General features: G+C 33.4%; 1 protein-coding gene across 1 annotated transcript in view; it reads right to left on the bottom strand.

Moving 5' to 3' along the window:
* Positions 1–5,853, bottom strand: part of LOC118734991 — a gene marked incomplete in the record, with an annotated part of 783,173 nt that overhangs the window by 764,012 nt on the left and 13,308 nt on the right.

The following is a 5,853-nucleotide window of genomic DNA, read 5'->3' as shown; positions in this document are numbered from 1 at the left end:
TTCATCTTCATCTTCCTCTTCATCTTCATCTTCATCTTCATCTTCATATTCACCTTCGTCTTCATATTTATCTTTTCCTTTATCCTGGTCTATATCTTCATTATTTTCTCCATTTACGTATTTACCCCCACCATTGTTATTAGGTTAGGTAGTTAAATTTTCCTTCCTCTTTTTCTTTACATTGTTTCTTTAGTGATATCATGTCATGTGTTGAAATTGGGTGTGATGAGTTGCAGTGTGGTGGAATTGGGTGTGGGAGTTACGGTGTTATGAATTCAGGTGTGGTGGTCTTAAGAGGTGTGGTGAATTTAGTTGTGGTGAATTAAGGTGTGGTGAGAAAGTTGAGGTGTGGTGAATTAAGGTGTGGTGAGTTAAGATGTGGTGAGAAAGTTGGGGTGTGGTGAGTTAAGGTGTGGTGAATTAAAATGTGGTGGATTTAGGTGTGGTGAATTAAGGTGTGGTGAATTTAGGTGTGGTGAATTAATGTGTAGCGAACTCAGGTGGAGTAAGTTTTTAAGCGGAGGTGAGATGAGTTGAGGTGAGTTAAGTTAAGGGGTTAAGTTAAGATAAGTTATCTTTATCCTTATCTTCATATTCATCTTCATCTTCTTCCTCGTCTTGGTCTTCATCTTTATCCTTTCCTTTATCCTGATCTAAATATGTCCATTCTTTTCTTCATTTACATATTCACCCCTACCATTGTTATTAGGTTAGGTATTTAAATTTTCCTTCCTCTTTGTCTTTATATTTAGGTTTCTTTACTTTTATTTTAATTTCTGTATTTATCCGTTTCTTCTTCTCCATACTCAAAATTATCTCATCCTTGTTTGAGGCTAATCTATTCATGTACATACATACATACATCTTATTCCTAAACTGCTGCTTAGCACGTTTCTTTAATTCACTATCAATATTAAAGCATACATTTAGGAGGCATTTCCGCCCCAACCATGTACATGTATGGCATTGGTATTGGTGTGACTTTTGAATTGATTTTTTCGCTCTATTTTAAACTAATTTGAAATTTTAAAAATTGGCTGCACATCAGCATCAAAATACCTTTCTAATGATATATAATTGTTTATACCTTAGAAGTACAGTTTAGCCGTAAAAGGGGTGTAAAGGAAACATGATTGCCTATTTATATAATTGATTAGCACCACATTTTTGAAAAATATTGGAAAACCATATCAACATATGTGCGGACACAGGTTTCTAAAACGTGTTTCATGTTTCATATGGAACGTAATCAAAGATACGGTGAAATAAAATTTAGAATTATACTAAAATTCAAATGTCTGTAAAATCAGGATATTTCAAACGAAATAAATTAGTTTCCAATAAATAGCGAGTACGAACGCGAATTGAGAATATACAGTGACTCACACAAGTGACAACGTGTTGATTTTTTTAGATAATCACAATATTAAAAAAAAAAATATTTGTTTTTCTATAAAAATATTGTCCAAGCTTTAACAAACCCATATATAAATAAAAGTTTCAAACTGTATGCAAAATTTTGGAAAATTCAACAAGTTTTCCTATAAATTTCAAACTTATTTATCTTAACCTTTAGAACATTTCCGGTTATGCAGTTTTGTGGCCCTTTTAATTTTAGTCGAATGAGGTGCAAGTTTCCATTGGCTAAAAAATCGCGTTGATTAAACAAATTCTTTTTCGGTGACTGCTTTTGCGATTTCTATATAGTGCAATTGAAGAAAACTGGCGTTGAGTTTTTGAAATTTGGTTGCGAATACATTTTATAATTGCAAAAATCAGCAGTAAAAACATTAACAATCGACCCAATGCAAATTTGTTAAGTTTTCCTAAATTTCGTATAATGTTTACAAATTTTAACTATATGGTTTTGGTTAAAGCTTGGACAATATTCGTATAATAAAAAAGAAATATCGTATATATAAAAAAAAAAAATCAAAACACGTGGTCACTTGTTTGAGTCACTGTATATTCTGACTTCCCAAACGTTATCTACATATACCGATAAAGTCGAAAAAATTATCAATATCAGTGACAATAAGGACAAAATTATCGTTGTCAATAGTTATGAGGAAAAGTATCGATAAAAATAACAGAAATAAATAATGAGTACGAAAAATAAACAAGTAATTATTCATTAAGCAGAACGACTTCAATGCTCATGTAAAAATTTAGGAGTAGATACCGTTAATTTCTTCATGGTGCAATGGTCCGAACTAAAACAATATGCCGAAAAAATGATAGCCCCCCTACACGGGGAACTTTTTTTACATTAATGCGCTAGAAATTTTCTTTATCTAGATCGATGTTGGTAATAATATTGAAGAAATTATCCTTATAAAATCGTTAGCAATAAATATAATCACAATTTTTCTAGACGTATCGATAATGATATCGAAAAAATTATCAATATCTAGTATGTCAACTTGGCAACAACCAAAAAATATTGAACAAGTTATCATTTTCGATAATCATTTCAAAAAATATCTATGATATGACGGCAGTATTATATTAGCATTAGCAAAAAACCGAGATCCAAAATTTAAAGTCCACAAATCAAGCTCATATCAATTGGTTTATCTAATAAATTGAAGTTCGTGTTTGTTGGTATAAAGCTCAAAAGTTCCCTTTGCGGAAAATTTCCGCTATAAGCCACCAATAAATGTCGCCTTTTCATTGTCTCTTTCTCTTTTCGTATTCGATTCTAAAATAAAGGCAAGTGGTTAGAAAATTATGTGTTCGTTTTTTAAAAGGCCACACTTCTTGTAAGGCAAAAAAGCACATTCCCTGCCCTTTGTAGCTTTTTCAGAGGAGATGGTTGCGCTGAAAATCAGATGGTTGCTTAAAACGACAATATTATAAAATATGTGAGCTAGACAAGGACAAGAAGGTATAACATCAAACACATTTTGCAAAATTTTTTGAAAGAAACGAAACACCATTACCTTTTTGAAAACACGTTGAGCAAAGTTGTTGTCTTCCTTACACTCCGCTCACATTCGTTTATTTGACCTCAATGTTAGAAAGATAAAGAGATATACATAGTTGCAGCCTTCTCACATTTTCATTGGCGAGGATATAAGTCTATTCCTAGATGATAATTTTGATTTCTAAGCATTTAAATTAGGGTGCGGATGGTTTTGTGTGCACTACTAAAGGAGGGGGAAGCTTTTGACCATGGTTGCCACTCGCCAACATTTTTTTCTACCAAAATCACTTAAGAAAAGTTACCAAATCTTCACTACCAAAGTCTTCACTTCTTCACTGAGAAAAAAAAAACTGAATAAAACTGCTATATTTCTTAAAAAATGTGTATATACTTACAGCCAGTTTCTGTGACTTAATAAATTAAATACTTTTATAATTTGTCGATTTTTGATTATTTATCAAGAACTCCCAGTTCTAGCACAGAAGTTTAAATCTGTTTTCTTGATAAATTATCAAGATTGAAAATGGCATTGACAATTATAATATTTGTTTTTTAATAGAAAATATTTTGCTATCAATTAATTACTGCATGTGCCGTTATTCTCATTTTCGTTGTTGGTGTTTCCGACAGGGTAGGAGTATGGTGTAATGTGGAATGATTTTCCATCATCCCTTGTCAAATTTGGTTTGGAGACAAATCGGTTTCGGCGTTGTGCCATTTTCAGTATCGTTTTTCGTTCGGAATGTGCCGTTATTTGGCCTGCAACTCACGGAATAATGGCACCGGTACACAAAAAAAAAGTTGCGGGTGCTTTTAACCATCCATTTAACTCGTACAAAATTTCGAGTAAATTGCGAAAATTGCAAATTTTTTTTTGCCTTTTTTCGGTTTTTCATAATTTAGTATACGTGTCAAACGGACCTCATATTCGGATTCAGTGGATCGAAATACATGTCGGTAGGTGAGTCTAGTAAAAAGCACGCGACTTTTTTTCGTGCCGGAATAATCAAAACGATTTAAAAAAATGTGAGATGGTAGAATTCAAAATTTATCGTTAAAATTTGCTTGGTGCTGGCACTGTAATTCAAATATTTCCAGTATTCGAATATGAGATGAATCTAATTTTATCGATGTAATTTTGTAGAAGTGTCAGTAGTGCTGCCATGAAGAGCTTTTATAATTACGCAAATGTAAAACATAATTCATTTCTTTCTAGTAATGCAAATAGATATTTAGTTGCAAAAGTTACCAAAATGAAACACAAGTTACCAAGTTACCAAACCGTTTAAAAGTTACCAATTTTGGTAAAAAGTTACCAATTGTGGCAACCATGCTTTTGACTTTAATCCCTATGGAAACTTCCCGAAATATTGAAATGCAGCGCAAGAGTTTCGCTGAATATGTATGCAACTATTCTTAAAGTGTTTATAAGAACACCGAATGATGGTTATGTATCTGGAATACCTCCAGTTGAAATCACTGTGGCCAAGAAGATGTGAATTTTGGAACATGCAGTTGTAACCATATGTAGGTGTTTGCAAGTCTGCAAAATGGGCTTTCCAGCGATTGAACTGCTGCCTTTGTAGAGCCGATGAAAAGGTCAACATCGTCGAATGCTTCCTCGGGCACTGCTCAGCCTTAGCTAAGCTGAGGCGACGATGCACTAATCAATGCACTTTCCACGAACTGTCAGACGAACTGTGTGACGAAGGTGTGCGATTTTCAGCTTTGCATTAATATTGTATATTAAATTGGTTCTATATCTAGTTATAAGCAGGTTTCGTGCCGGCGATCAGGCCTGTATGAGTTATCGTCTAGGAGCTGCAACTTAATTTAATTTTACATAAATTTCTTCTATTTAAATCTAAATAAATCTATGATCCTCACTACGATTTAAGGCTATCGGGTGTTTCGGTACCTACATTCAACTGTTTATTGAATGCTGGGAAAATATGTATATCAGGATATTGGCTCGCAGTCCTGTGTAATACATATCTGTCTAGGTAAGCAGATATGTAAGAATACGCGGCTGTAAGCCTGTGCTATAAATTTACTGAAGTTAGGTTTTTCTGCGTGTGCATTCGATTTGGCAATGAACCACTGTTATCAGCGCCGAATAGGTATAAAGCGTCTCTGCTTCTAGGGAAAAAATTTAAGCCATCGATGTCTGCAATTTATTTGGCTTTCAGCCTCTTAGAAAGAAAAATCGAATCTCATTGTAGAACACAATACTTTAGGTCGGATAACATTAAAAGTCGCAGTCCTTAGCATTATCCGTTAAATATAAAGGTCAATCCAAAATAAAATGCAAAATTCCTATTTCTGATATTTCCCACAGTTTAAACATCTAAGTGACTTGTAAAACTCGTACAAGCGTTTACTGCAATTAATTCCAAAAGCGTTTGAAATATTTTTAAAACAATGTGAAAATTTTAAAGCCAGATGCTCGGTGCTACGACAACTTTACCCAGGTGCTTGGGTATGCCACCTTGGCAACTACAAATTTTAGTTGATAATTACACAAAATAAAATATTTATGTATATGTATAGTTTAGAACATTTATACATATATACATATATATGAGAATAGGCGCAGTTTATGTACTCACATATCGCCCACCGTCTTCAAAAGAGACACAATTCAAAATTTGGCATTTTTGAAACGATGCGCTAAAAACGTACACAGAGCTTTTATTTACCTTTAAGCAAAAGCTGGAGCAATTTTTTTTTATAATTTGTTAAAAAACACCTACTCTCAAGTCTCCCTTGCCCATATGATTATCACGTGCTAACAAATACTTGTTCGCATTTTCTGACAAACGTGTAATCTAGAGTTGTGCCCCTTTTGAAGACGGTGTACATATGTACTCACATACATATGCATGTACGTTATAAAATAACACACAAAAATGGAGCGTGAAATAGTC

The sequence above is a fragment of the Rhagoletis pomonella genome, unplaced genomic scaffold, assembly GCF_013731165.1.
Source record: "Rhagoletis pomonella isolate Grant_MI unplaced genomic scaffold, Rhpom_1.0 Rhpom_scaffold_00003, whole genome shotgun sequence".
In the NCBI taxonomy this organism is placed as follows: domain Eukaryota; kingdom Metazoa; phylum Arthropoda; class Insecta; order Diptera; family Tephritidae; genus Rhagoletis; species Rhagoletis pomonella.
This window is presented reverse-complemented; position numbering and strand designations above follow the sequence as displayed.